This window comes from Cynocephalus volans, chromosome 3, assembly GCF_027409185.1.
Source record: "Cynocephalus volans isolate mCynVol1 chromosome 3, mCynVol1.pri, whole genome shotgun sequence".
NCBI lineage: Eukaryota > Metazoa > Chordata > Mammalia > Dermoptera > Cynocephalidae > Cynocephalus > Cynocephalus volans.
The window spans coordinates 109,293,882-109,308,010 of record NC_084462.1 but is presented as its reverse complement, the minus strand read 5'-3'; positions in this window follow the sequence as shown (position 1 = coordinate 109,308,010).

Below are 14,129 nucleotides of genomic sequence, written 5' to 3'. Positions count from 1 at the left end.
TATTCCTTTGGTGGACTCATATTTTCTTGATTTTTCATATTTCTAGTATCTCTATGGTTATGTCTGGCCATCTAGTAGAGCAGTTGCTTCTTCTATCACTCTTTTTCCCTGGACTCTATTTGTGACCCTCCATGTGTAAATTCAGTCGAATGGTCAGCAGTCTGCCTGCACAGTGGCAATGACTGCTGTGGCTGCTGCTATGGTAGCAGGCCACCCTTGCAGTTGTGGTGCTTGTGGGAGCAGATTTTGTAGGGTGTACACATGGCAGTGATGGCTCCAGCAGCAGCAGGCTACTTGCATGATGATGGTGGTTTCCTGGCAGTGCTGGTGGTGGCAATGACAATAGCAGTGGTGGTTGAAGCTGCCCACTTGGCTGCAGTGTCCACAGCAGTGATCTGCACAGCTACAGAGCCTGCAGCAGCAGTGGAGTTACTTTGCGTTGATGGCAGTGGCGTTGGCAGCTGCAACTTTCTCCTTGGTGTCTGCAGTGTCTTTGGTAGTGGTGGGGTTACCTCATAGGGGTGGCAGCAGTGCCAGTGGCTGCAACTGCCTCCTTCATGTCTGCGGAGTCCACAGCAGTGGGAGCACAGATGGCTGCAACTGCCTCCCTTGATTTCATTCCTATTCCACTTTTTAAGTAGTCTATTCCAGTCTTTATACCACTATTAAGCACCTGCACAAGTAGAGAATATAGAAAGCTAACCTAACCTTTCCTAGGGAACAAAATCCTCGGTCTTTGAAAATAGAGAACTTAACATCTGTACTCAATCTCAAAGCTTTAAACAGCCATGCAATTTCTATCTAAATAGCTGGCTTTGAAAGCAAGCTCAATCTTGTTTATCTCAAGGGGTGTTACGAACTGAATTATGTCCACCAAAAATTCATATGTTGAGGCCCTAGAACCTCAGAGTGTGACTATGTTTGGAGGTGGGGCTTTAAAAGATGTGATTAAGTTAAAATAATACCATCGAGGTGGGGCCTACTACAATCTGACTTGTGTCTTTATAAGAGGAAATCTGAATCCACAAAAGAGACACCAGGGATGTGTGCACAAAAGACACCAGGGATGTGTGCACACAGAGAAAAGGCCATGTGAGGACACAGCAAGAAGACAGCCATCTGCAAGGCAAGGAGAGAGACCTCAGAAGAATCTAAACCTGACAGCACCTTGTTCTTGGACTTCCAGCCTCCAGAACCACAAGAAATAAATCTCTGTTGTTTAAACCACCCAGTGAGTGGTGTTTTGTTATGAGAGCCATAGCAAACTAATATAAGGAGAAACCTCAATAATATTTCTTAATATCTCACATTATCACTTGTTAATCTCTCTCAACCTTCCTTTTAATAGAAACAGTGCACTCAGAGTTTCTGACCTTCAGTAAATAGAAGCCCAGGAAATAGTGAATAGAAAAGAAACCATGAGCCTCAGATTCACAAATTTAAAGAGAGAAAAGGTGTCTCTAATGGTTTGAGTGAAATAGATTGTGCTTCCACAGTATAGAAGTCAATAAAGTCATATGACAAGAGTATCATATCAGTATGATATCAGTATCAGAAAGTCAATAAAGTCATATGACAAGAGGAGATTTAAAAAAAAATTATATTTATAGTTTCACACCCCATCCCTGATCTTCTGAGACTAACCATATAACAAATTATGCATACCCATTCTGGGTCTAGAAAATGTTGTCATCATATTTCCCCACTCCCAAAGAAAATGGTGCAACAAGAAGTAGCTGGCCTGCACTCACAGGCATCTATGTGATATAATATTTCACATTCCCAGTCCCAGACTATGTCTGTTGTAGAGTTGATCTATTACGTTAGTTTTCAAAGACAAATATTTCCTTAGAGCCATAATAACATATAGAAATGTGTTCTGAAAATAGTCATATTTGTATATGGTTTATGCATGTTATATGCATTAGTATATGAGTGTGTGTGTGTATATATATATATACACATTTACACATGTTATATGAGGGTACTTCAAAACATTTGTGGAAACAGAATTAAAAGATAATATGAATCCATGAACGTTTTGAAGTACCCTTGAATATGATCCGTGTGTGCACATGTGTGTGCATGTATAATATGTTAGTAGATCTGGAATGACCCAATCTGTTTGCTAGGTGATATGGATTGTGTCCCCAAGTTTTATGTATTAGTAGCTTGATCCCCACCGTGACTGACAAGAGGGTGGGAAATCCTAGTGTGGTAATTGAAAGATGGGGCCTTGAAGAGGTGATTACATTCTGAGGGCCATGCCTAGTGAATGTAATAAAAATGGTGGTCATGGGTGTGGTTCCGAGGGCTTTTAAAGAAGAGCACATAAGAAGTTAGTCTCTCTCTGCTCTGCCATTTTCTGCAATGTGAGACCCCTGGGTTACTGTTGCCACCACCAAGGCCTTCACCAGCTGTGTTTCCTGGTCTTTGGACTTTCGAGCCTCTGAAACTGTAAGCAATAAATTTCTTTTCCTTTATAAATCACCCAGTTCCAGGTATTTTGTTACAAGCAAATAGGAATCTACAAAACTCCTGACATCCACCTAAAACATTACACATATAAAAATGGATTTATGAACAAGGATCTTTATCACCTTAATTGTAATAAATGAAAAATGAATAAAACCTAAATGCTAAATATGGTATATTACTTGATGGGATATATGCAGCCATTAAAAATGGTGTTCATAAATAGTTTGTAATAACATGAAAATGCTTCCGTTAAAATGCTAACTGAAAAATCATGACACAAGCCTTTATATACAGAATGACTGAAATTGTATTAACACACATATCTACATGGAGAAAAGCTAGAAAGAAAATAAGCTATGATGGGATCAAAGTGAAAGATTAAATATATTATTCAGTCTTCCTCTGCACTACAAATCGCTAGATACAAAAGATATTTTTTGAAAAGAAAGAAAGAAAACAAATCAAAACAACACCGTAAAAAAAGCTTATAAAAATTATGAGCAATTCTTGAAAGACATATGGAGTTGTCTTGCAAGAGAAAATCACAGTCCGAAATGCCTTCAGGGGATTACAGTGGTAAAAGGTGGGAACAGCTGTAGGTTCTCCAGTCTCAGAGGCAGCAGACATAGAGTAGGAGGTCCTGGGAAATTGTCAGAACAGAGGTACTTGCATTTGGAGGAGTAAGGCCATTTGGTATCTTCTCCAAACCCTGTCATTTTGCCAGGCACCTCATGACAAAAAGCATCAGCCCCTGGGAAGGTAACATCAAGAAGGCTAGAAGAAATCTAGATTAAAACAATAAAAGAAAGGAAAGAAGAAAGAAAAGCATGATAAAACTAAAAACACAAAAGAAGATTTCAGGAGTAAGTCCAAATGTATATGGATGTTCACAGTAAATGTGAATGAGTTAAGTTCATATATTAAAAGATGAAGTCTCTCAAACTGAGTCTTTTTAAAACCCAGCTAAATACAGTTCACAAGAGACACAGCTAGAAGAAAGGGCAAAGCAAGATTGAATACAAAGGAAAAGAAGAAGGTCATGTCGGGCAAATATGAATAGAAAGAAAGCTAGAATGACAATATTATAGTTAGACAAAATATAATTGAAGACAAAAAACAAATGGAAAAAGATTAATAATTTATATTAATAAAAGATACATGAAACAAAAAGTATAATAGTCACTAACCTTAATATATTGAACACATATGCTTAAAATTGGCAAATCCACAAAATTAGAGGGTAACTGTAGCATGTATCTCTCTGAAATCAACACTTAAATAGACAAAATATAAGAAAGACTATAATAAATTCAAAATAATAATTAACAAAGAAATCTCAGTAAGTTCCACAGAACAGAAATCATATGGGCCATCCATATTCACTGATCTGTGTGCAATAGAAATAGAAATTAACATAAAAGTGTAGACCCCCAAAATATCATATACTTGAAAATTTTAGATCCCCTTATAAAGTAACTGTTAGAAGAGAAAATCAAAGCAGAAACCACTACTGAGAAATGAACAATATGAGCACTTTGCAGAAGAATAAAACCACATAGGATGTGATCAAAGCAATATATAGAGAATACAACAATCTTTTAAACACATTTTTCAGAAAAGAAAGAACTGAAAATAATGAAATAAGCTTTCTATTCAAGAAGTTAATAAAAGAAAAACACTAATAAACCCAAGTGAAAGGAATGAAAACATAAAAAGCAGAAATCAGAAAACTGAAAACAAAGAAAATCAGTAAGAGAATGGAAAAGAACTATACCAAATTCTTCAGATGGTTTTCTTCTGGTCATGGGACTATAACTTAATTTTTTTCCTTAAATTTTACTGTTATTTATTGCCCAATTTTTCTACAAAGAAAGCATACAATGCATTTTTTAAAATTTACTATTTTTATTTATTTTTTTATTTTTATTTTTATTTTTTTGGTGGCCGGCTGAAAGTCTATTATTTTTAAATGCCCACTTTCCCCTTGGAGAAATGGCTGAGTCTAGGACTGGGACAGTGAAAATATAAGATGAGCCTGAACCGTCTTGTAGTGCCAGAAAGTAAGCAATTCCTCAAACAAACAAACTAGAAAAACAAACAAACAAGCAAAGATGGAGGCATGGCAAAAGGACACAGGAGCCAAACTGAAAGAGCTCCCAATGGCCAAAGCTGGAACAATCTGTGCAAAAAAATAGGTAACGAAGTATTAGGTTTTAATCTCAAGTATAAAGTAAACATATATGTGTCCATGCTGGTACAAAAATGATTAAATAACTAAATGATGGAGAAGAAACCAATCTTCTTTACAGAGGAATTCCAAATACATGCAGATACTTTTCCTTGTAAGACGTAGAGTTTAATCCTTCCTTCCCCTACCTTGAAGATGGGCTGGACTTGAGTCTTACTTCCAAAGAATATAGAAAGGGGGAAATAGTAACTTCCCAGTGGAGAAAGCTGGCAGACACTTTTCTAACCGAGTTGTCAAGATTACCATAACCATGGGAGGCATGCCGTATCATGTATTCCCTGATGTGATGAGAGGAGAAGGGCATTTCACCTCTGTGGTATTTTTCCCAGAAACCCATCACCCCAATCCAATCATGACAACCCAAACTGAGGGACATTCTAAAACGCCCTGACTAGCACTCTTCAAAACTGTTAAAATCATGAAGAACAAGACTGAGAAAATGTCATGGATAGAAAACAAATAAGGATACATGGGGATTAAACACAATGTGGTATGCTGGATTGGATCCTGTAACACTACAAGGACATTAGTGGAAAAATTGGTGAAATATTAATAAAGTATATAGTTTTGCTATAATATTGTACCAGTATTAATTTCTTAGTTTTGATAAATGTCCCAGTTTTTATATAAGATGCTAACATCAGGGGAAGCTGGGTGAAGGGTATGCAGGAGCTCTCTGTGTTGTTATCTTTGCAACTTTTCTGTATATCTACAATAATTTCAAAATAAAAAGTTTTGTGGGTTTTTTTAAAGTAACCATCTACATATGCCTCAGACGGTTTTCAAAGACTGTTTCTTAAACTTTGAGTGTAGAATTTGGCAATGATTATTAAAGTTGTAAATGGTAATCTGTTATTAAAATTTCACAACTTTAAATTGCATGTGCATTTAAAGCTTTTAGATAACTTGTGTGAAAATTGGGCTATTCTTAAATTTTATGAAATAATATGTCCAGTTTCATAGTAGAAACCTTTGGACACACTTCTGAGACAGCCGGATTCACAGGGAGGCTCTTCTGGGCCCGGGTGGAGCCCTCTCAGACCTCCCACCCCTAACGCTGTGGAGTCCTCCTGGCCTGCGAAGAGCAAGGCCCAGTGTCTCTGAGTGTGGGGAGAGCTCAACCCACTGGTGTCCCTGGAAGTGGCTGATTCTTTCTACTCCAGTGGGGAATGGGGATTTGGGCTTTTATCTCTGGATACAAAAGAAATAAGGAGATTAGCACTTCCTCTGGTAAGGACTTGAGTCCAGGCCTTAAGACTCTCCCTGTCTACACTCTGGCACTCCTGGTGGTGACCAGTGCAGGCCACTGAACATTGGGTCCCCTGAGAGCCCATCTTAAGCCTCTGCAGAGCAGGGATGGTGCTGAGAAGAGGTATGTGACTCCTAGAGAGGCTTCTGGCCTCTCCAATCTCTAAGCCCTCTGTCCCTAGGGGGACCCCTAGAGAAAATAGACATGCCTACCTGGGACCAATGGACTCAGATGCTTTTCTCTGATTGCTGAACAGAAGCCTGGGGCTGCAGCAGTAGGGGAGCTGTGCTGATCACTCTTGAGTGTTCTGCTATGTGAGAGTTCCATCCCATTCCCTCTTGTCATTCAGACACTCCCCTTAAGCTCACCTTGTCTCTTTCCAAGCACACTCCCAAGCCATTTGTTGAGTCATGAAAACATCTCAGCAAAATGTTGGTGTCCTTAGTGCCACCTGTAGTATCCCTGAATAACCCCTCGTAAGGCAATATCCTGCCTCCAAAGCTTCCCCAGCTAGGTTCCTGGTAACAAAAAGTCCTGGAAGCAAACAGGGATTCTCATTCCCAGACAGAGTACAGATCAAGGAGGTGTGGAGTGATGACTGCAGGAAGAGGAAGAGGACCTGGGACAGAGAACAGACAGTTCATGGGCTGCAGGGGGCACGGGCGAGGGGGGGACGTGGCCTGGCACTTAGGAGGCCATCAGTATCTATTTGTTAAATAAGTATTTATATATCACACGGAGAAGGGAGAGGTATGAATCCAAATGCCTCTTTATGCTGAGAGAGAGCCTTCAGGAAAGCAGAGTCACTGATTGGAATACTAGAGAGCTATGGCCACAGGGAAATATTCAGTAGGTTTTTACCAAATTCATCCTAGACCAAGCCACCAGCACCAGCTCTGACTCATCTTGAGGAATGTTTGTCATGACACATTACATGTTTCTACCACTGCCCTGTTCGTGTTTCTAGGATCTGTTTGGAAATTCTGCTCATTCTCTGTAGGTGTCCTAACCCCAAAAGAACTGTTATGTGACTTTTAGACACTCAAGAAATGCTTGTGGATTGACAGACTGACACTGAACAGTCGGGTTATGTACATTTTAGAAATGTGTTTATCTGTTCTTGGAAAGTGCCGTCATCCTATGTATGCCATGGACTTTCTCTATTTTGGAATATTTTGAATGCATGGAAAAGAACAGCATAATACAGCCAACAAGCACATTTAACAAATATTAACATTTTACCCTATTTTCTCCAACTTTTATTAAGGAATAAAACATTAGAAAATGAATAGAATCCCCCTTTTGTGCTTCTTCCAGATCCCGTTCGCCTCTCTCTGCCCTCCCCAGAGGTGGCCACTGTCCAGAAGTTGTGTGTATCCTTCTTGTCCATGTTTGTACATTTTTACTAAATGTGCACTCAAATAATAGATATCATTTTGCTCACTTTTAAACTTTACCAAAAGTGGTATTGTGAGGCCAACCCCATAGCTCACTTGGGAGAGTGCGGCGCTGGGAGCGCAGTGGCGCTGGGTTCGGGCGTGGTGAGGGCAACACCAAGCCAAGGGTTACGATCCCTTTACCGGTCACAAGAAAAAAAAAGTGGTATTGTCACATTGTACCTATCGTTAAGCAACTTACTGGTTTTCAGCAACCTTAAGTTTTTGGAATTGAACCAGGACACATGCATCTCTATTCTATTCACTTGAACCACCATAGAATAGAGTCTTCTCGTTGTGTGAATATATACAATTTACTTATCTGTATTCCTGTTGGTGGACGTTTAGTTTGTTTTGGTTTTAATCTATTACACGTAACGTTGCCATAAACATCCCGTGCACATCTCCTTGCACCACACACGTGGGAGCTTTTCCCTAGAGTCTAGATCTGGAAGGAGGAAGCTGGGTAAAAGGGCACACGTGTCTTGATCTTTATTGTATCTTACCAAATTTGTTTTCCAGAGCCGTAGTACCAATTTATGCTCATTGCATCAGTGAGAGCTCTTGTTCCTCCACATCATTCCTTTTTCGTGACCGGCCCTCAGCCAGTGAGTGCACCGGCCTTTCCTATATAGGATCCGAACCCGCGGCGGGAGCATCGCTGCGCTCCCAGCGCCGCACTGCGCCACGGGCTCGGCCCCTCCACATCATTCCTAATGCTTGGTTCTCTCAGAAAGTTTCATTTCTGTCATTCAGATACTTGTGAAAGAGCATCTTGCTTTATTTTGCATCTTCCTGATTACCAGTGAGGCTGATCCTCTTTACGTGTTTGATGGACACTCAAGGTTCCTCTTCTGGAAAGTGCCTGTTCGTCCCCTGTTCATTTTCTATTGGGTTGCTTGTCTGTGTCATATTGATTTTTAAGGGTGTTTACATATTCTGAACACTACTCCTTTGTTGTAGACTTTGCTCATTTTATCTCTACTTTTTGCAGTCATCTTAGACCTCCAGCTTACCACTCCTGAGTCCTTGAAGACTTTACATCTGGTTCACTGTCTCTTTTCAGTACTAGCCCTGTCTTAATTATTAGTGACTTCAATATTTACAAACATGATCTTAGTCCCTTGACTCCCTAAATTCCAGTGATCCTCTTCACTGTCCCCCAAGCCACCTGCTTCCATGCCAGAGACTTTGCCATTTCTAATAATAGCATTCCCTCCCTCCATTACCTTGATGACAAGCATCTCGCTCTCTCACTGTCATCTCTTATCTTTTAGCACACTCCCTTCAATAGCCTGATTTTAATAATTCTTAAAACCTAGTGGAATCTGCTACCCATTAACCTGCCAATTTTCTACACCCTTCATCCCTTCATGCCCTCATGTCCTACATTATCTAGCTTAGAATCCACATTCTATCGTTAAAGTCACTTCTCTGAATGTGTAGTTGTTCCTTGCTCTTCTCTTCCTCCTTTGAAATTTTCTAGAAAAACTCCAACAGTGAATATATATATAAAACTCTTCATTTACTCTGCAATAGCACATGATATTTGCTAGGGAAAAACACACAAGTATGGTGAAGGGTCTTTCTTTAAACTCGTGACCACTAACCTGAGGAGGGTCTTTAGCGCTCTCCTTCAATCCTGAAACACTTCCCTGGTCGATTCACTCCCTTATACTCTTATACACAATTATTTCATAACTTTTCCTCTTTCCTCAAACTTCAAACCTCCCACTTCCTTGCTTTTAGCTGATGGCCTTGCTTCTTACTGCAATGAGAATATAAAAGCAATCTAAAAAGTTCACCAGTACCCTGCATATGTTCCAAATTCTCAGCTTTCCCTTCTGTCACAGTGGATAAACTGTCAATGCTCCCATGTAAAGCCAACACTTCCACGTTTTCCCTGGGTCCCATTCCTTCTCACCTCCTCAAGGATGTGGTCCTTCACAGGATCATTCCATCAGCATGCAAACACTGTATATTTCCCATCTTAAAATAAATAAATAAATAAACCTTAATCTTAATACATGCCCCCCTCAACTACCATCCCGTTTTCCTTCCTCCCTCTACAGAAAAACTCCTCAAAAAGATCATCTGTGTGTAGTTTCTCCACCTGCTCTTCCTCTATTCTTTCTTGAAACTACTCCAAACAGGCTTTCGTCACCACCACTCCCCTGAAACTGTCATCAAGGTCACAGATAATCTCCACTTTGCTAAATCCAATGGCAAATGCTCAGTCCTCAGCTTAGCCTCTCAGCAGCACTTAACATAATCATTCCCTCCTTCTTGAAAAACCTTCTTCTTTTTGGTTCTCTTTAAATATCCCCGAATGCTCCTCCTCATCTTTTTTACTGGTTCCTTCTTTTCCTTCACAACTGTAAAACTGGAGAACCTCAAGCTTAGTCCTCAGATGTTTCCACTATGAACACTAACTCACCAGGTGATGTCATCCAGACCCACAGCTTTAGATGTCATCTGTAGACGGACCACTCTCAAAGTGATATCTCCAGCTTCCCCCTCTTGCCTGAACTCCAGACTCATTTACTATTCAGCTGCCTACTTGAGTCTGATAAGCGTCTCTAACTTAACGTGTTTAAAACCAAGCTCTTCATGCTCTCCTAAAGCCTGTTCCTCCCACAGAACTCACCATGCTTTTAGCAGGCATCACCATTAAATTGGTATCTTAGGCCTTAGAGTCTCTGCACCTTGACTTCTCCCCTTCTCTCACACTCTGTGTCAGCAAATTGTATCTTCTCCACCTTCAAAGTATATCAGGGGGCTGGCTGGTTAGCTCAGTGGGTTAGAGTGAGGTGCTGATAGCACCAAGTTCTGGGGTTCAATCCCGGGACTGGCCAGCTGCTAAAAAAAAGCAAACCCAAAAAACAAAACAATAGCAAAAAAACCCAAAGCATGTCAGAACACATCCACTTCTTACTTTCCCCACCACTGTCACTCTTGCCTGGGCTATTGCAACAGCCATCTAACAGGGCCCCTGCCCCTTTCAGCCCCGCGCTGCTCCAACCTACCTTCTGCACGGGAGCCAGAGCCATCCTTATAAACTGCTAGTCCTATCCTGTCACTCCTTAGCTCAAATCCTCCCACAGTTTCCCGTGTCCTTCAGACATCCTTGCCATAGGCTTCAAGGCCTGTATACCCTGTCCCCTACTTCCTCTTTTACCTTGTCTTCCATCACTCTTTTGTCCCCACCCCAGCCACTCTGGCCTCCTTGTTGTTCCCCAAAGACCAAGTACACTCCTGCCTCGGCATCATGGCTCAGTCTGGCTCTTCTGCCTGCAAATGTCTTCACCCCACTATCCACATGCCACACTCCCTTGGTTTCTTCAGCTGTCCCCTCAGGTGTCACCTTATCAGGAGGGCCTTCCCCAACCACCCTACATAAAATAGCAAACCCCCCCGGCGACACACACACACAATCACTCTCTATCCCCTTACCCTGCCTTATTTTTCTCCATGGCACTGACCATCACTGATATATTATATGTTTAGTTATTTACTATGAATACAAGCCATCACTGGAGAAGGCTTTTATTCACTGCTATGTCGTCAATGCTAGGCCAGTGCTAGGTTTGTAACAGTATTTCAATAAATATTTGTTGAATCAATGAACAAATTATCTTTCCTAAAAGTTTTACACTTTTGCATTTTTTATATTTAGTTCTTAATTCAACTTTAATTTATTTTTGTATATGGTTTGAAGTAACGATCTAATTTATTTTTATTTGGAAAACCAATCATGCCATTGCTATTTATTGACTAGTCCTTTGTTTCCTCTAACGACTTGTAATAGCATTTCTGTCATTTCCCAAATTTTCATTTATGTGCGGGTCTGTCTCTAGGCTCTCTGGTTTGTTCTGTTGTTTATTGGCCTATTCCTAATCCAATAACACAGTATTTTATTTATCACAGCATTGTATAAGTCTTGAGATATAATAAGGCAAGTACCACCATCTTATTTTTCTTCATCAAAATTGTTTTTGCTATTCTGGAAGTTTCATTCTTCCATATGAGTTCCATTTAAAAAACAGCTATTGAGATTTTGATCAGAATCACATTGACTTCGGTGTTCAAGTGGGGATAAATGGACATCTTTATGCTGTTGAGCCTGCCTCCTTGTGTATGCTATATGAGTGTCTCTACACTTATTCAAATTTTCATTTTGTTCTTCAAAAATGTTTTATGTATTTTCTCCATAAAAATATTGAAAAAAAATCTATGTTATTCTTATTCCTAGATATCTTACAAATCTTGTAATGGTACATTTCTTTCTTTAATATTTTTAACTGGTATCGTGTTATATGGCAACATTATTGATTTCACATGTTGATCGTGTGCTAGTAAACCACTGAATTATCTTATTAGTTCCAATATCTTTTCGTGGATTATAGGCATCAGCAAATACTGAGTTTTTCTCTTCCCTATGAATTCTCATATCTGACTTCCTTTTCTTATCTTATTATGTTGATTAGAACCTCCAGTATAATGTTGAATAGTAGGAGTGCTGCAGGCATTCTTGTCTTATTCCTGACTTCAATGGGAATGTAATTAGGATTCACCATTAAACAGAATCTATTGTAGGTGTTTGGTAGGATTTTATACTGGTTTAAGAAAATTCCCTTTTAGTCCTGAGGTTTTTTTGTTTTGTTTTGTTACCAAGAATAGATTTTAAATTCTATAGAAGAAATTTTTTGTATCTGTTGAGATGATCATAGGAGTTGCTCACTTGATTTGTTAAAGCACTGGATTATAATGATAAATTTTCTTTTGGTGAACATTCCTTGTATTCTTGGGATGAACACTACGTAGCCATGATTTATTTTTTATATATACTACTATATAGATACTACTATGACAACTTTGTGATTTTTGCATCTATGTTCATCAATGAGCTTAGTTTATAATTGTCCTTATCCTGGTTTAAAATTTACTGTTTAAAAATGAGTTGGGGGAAGGGGGTTTATCTTCTGATTAGGATATACAAAGCCACAGGAGAACATCTCTCTCATCCTAGCAATAAAAAATATAGATAATCTACAAAATCATAACTTTTCTCGAGTCCACCAGAGAGCTGAGGCAAGCATTCAACCTGAACTCCAAAGAGTGACAAGACCCTCTGAGGAAAGATGGGACACATGAACTGTTTTACTTTTGTCAAAGCATGGGAGAAAGAAGTGACATAAAAGTGGGAGGAAGAAAGCAGCTAAGATTTTAATGAATTCTTAAAGGCCAGATTGGACTATCAGACTGACATTTTTGTGTTGGATAATTTTATGTTGTGGAAGCCTGTCTCATGCATTGTAGGATATTTTGCAGCATTCTTGGCCTTTACCTACTAGATGCCAATTGTGACAACCAAAAATATCTCCAGACATTGCCAAACATCCGTTGGAGGGCAAAATCGCACTTGACCGAGGACCACTCAGTGAAGTTTAGAACAAGTCAGCTCTAGAACAGTGGAAAGCCAGACACAGGGGAGTCTGCACTCACTCACAAGCTCTTTTCCGTGGGCCTCCACCAAGTTCTAATGAGAAAGACAGGGGGCAGAGAGAACCCCAAATTAGAAAGCAGAAGTTGTCAGATTAGACCCAAAACATGACCCAACTAATATGTTGTCTACCAGAAACTCACTTTAAATACAAAGATATAAATAGGTTAAAAGTTAAAAGGTGGAAAAAGATATGTCACACAAACACTAATCAAAAGAAAACAGGAGGAGCTACATTAGTATCAAACAAAGTGGACTTCAGAACAAAGAATATTAGTAGGGATAAAGAGGAATATCACATAGAGAAAAAGAGATCAAATTATCAAAACGATGTAACTATCCTAAATGTGCATGCATCTAAAAGCAGGGCTTCAAAATAGGTACAGTAAAAACTGATAGAATTGGAAGGAGAAATAGTTGAAGACTTTAACTATTGATAGAATAAGTAAACAGAAAATCAGTAAGGATGTGGAAGACCTGAATAATACTATCAACCAACTTGGCCTAACTGACATTTGTAGAACACTCCTCTCAATAAGAGAATACATGTCTTTTCCCAAGCACACATGGAATATTCATCATGGGAGATAATATCCTGGGCCATGAAACAAATCTCAACAAATTTAAAATAATTGAAATTATGCAAGTATGTTCTCTGGCCTCAACAGGATTAAAGTAGAAGTGAACAACAGAGATATTTGGTAAATCCTTAAGTATCTGGAAATTAAGCAACACACTGCTAAGTGCTCATGCATCAACAAGTAAATCACAAAGGAAATTAGAAAATATTTTAATTGAATGAAAACGAAAACACAATATATCAAAATTTGCAGGATGCAAACGAATTGAGCAGTTCTCTCTCTCTCTTCTCCAAAACAGTTTATATAAAAAATAGATGATCCATTTCTGGTTGGTAAAAGACATCTATAAAACCATCTCATCCTAGTGCTTTTATTGAGAGGGAACAGAGACAGAATTTGACTTACTTTAATGATTTTTTATTTTCTCAAGTTTTCTTGATGCCAGTCTGTTTATTCTCCCATTACAGGGTTGCTCTCACATTTGCTCTTTTAAGAAGGGAGGGTGACAAGGGGCAGGGGACCCTCCCCTGGAACGCAAACCCACACTGTGGACACGGCAATGCCTGAATGCCTCTCTAGGGGGTGATGGGAGAACCAGGGCACTTGCACCTTCTCTTGTTGACGCAGCCATGTG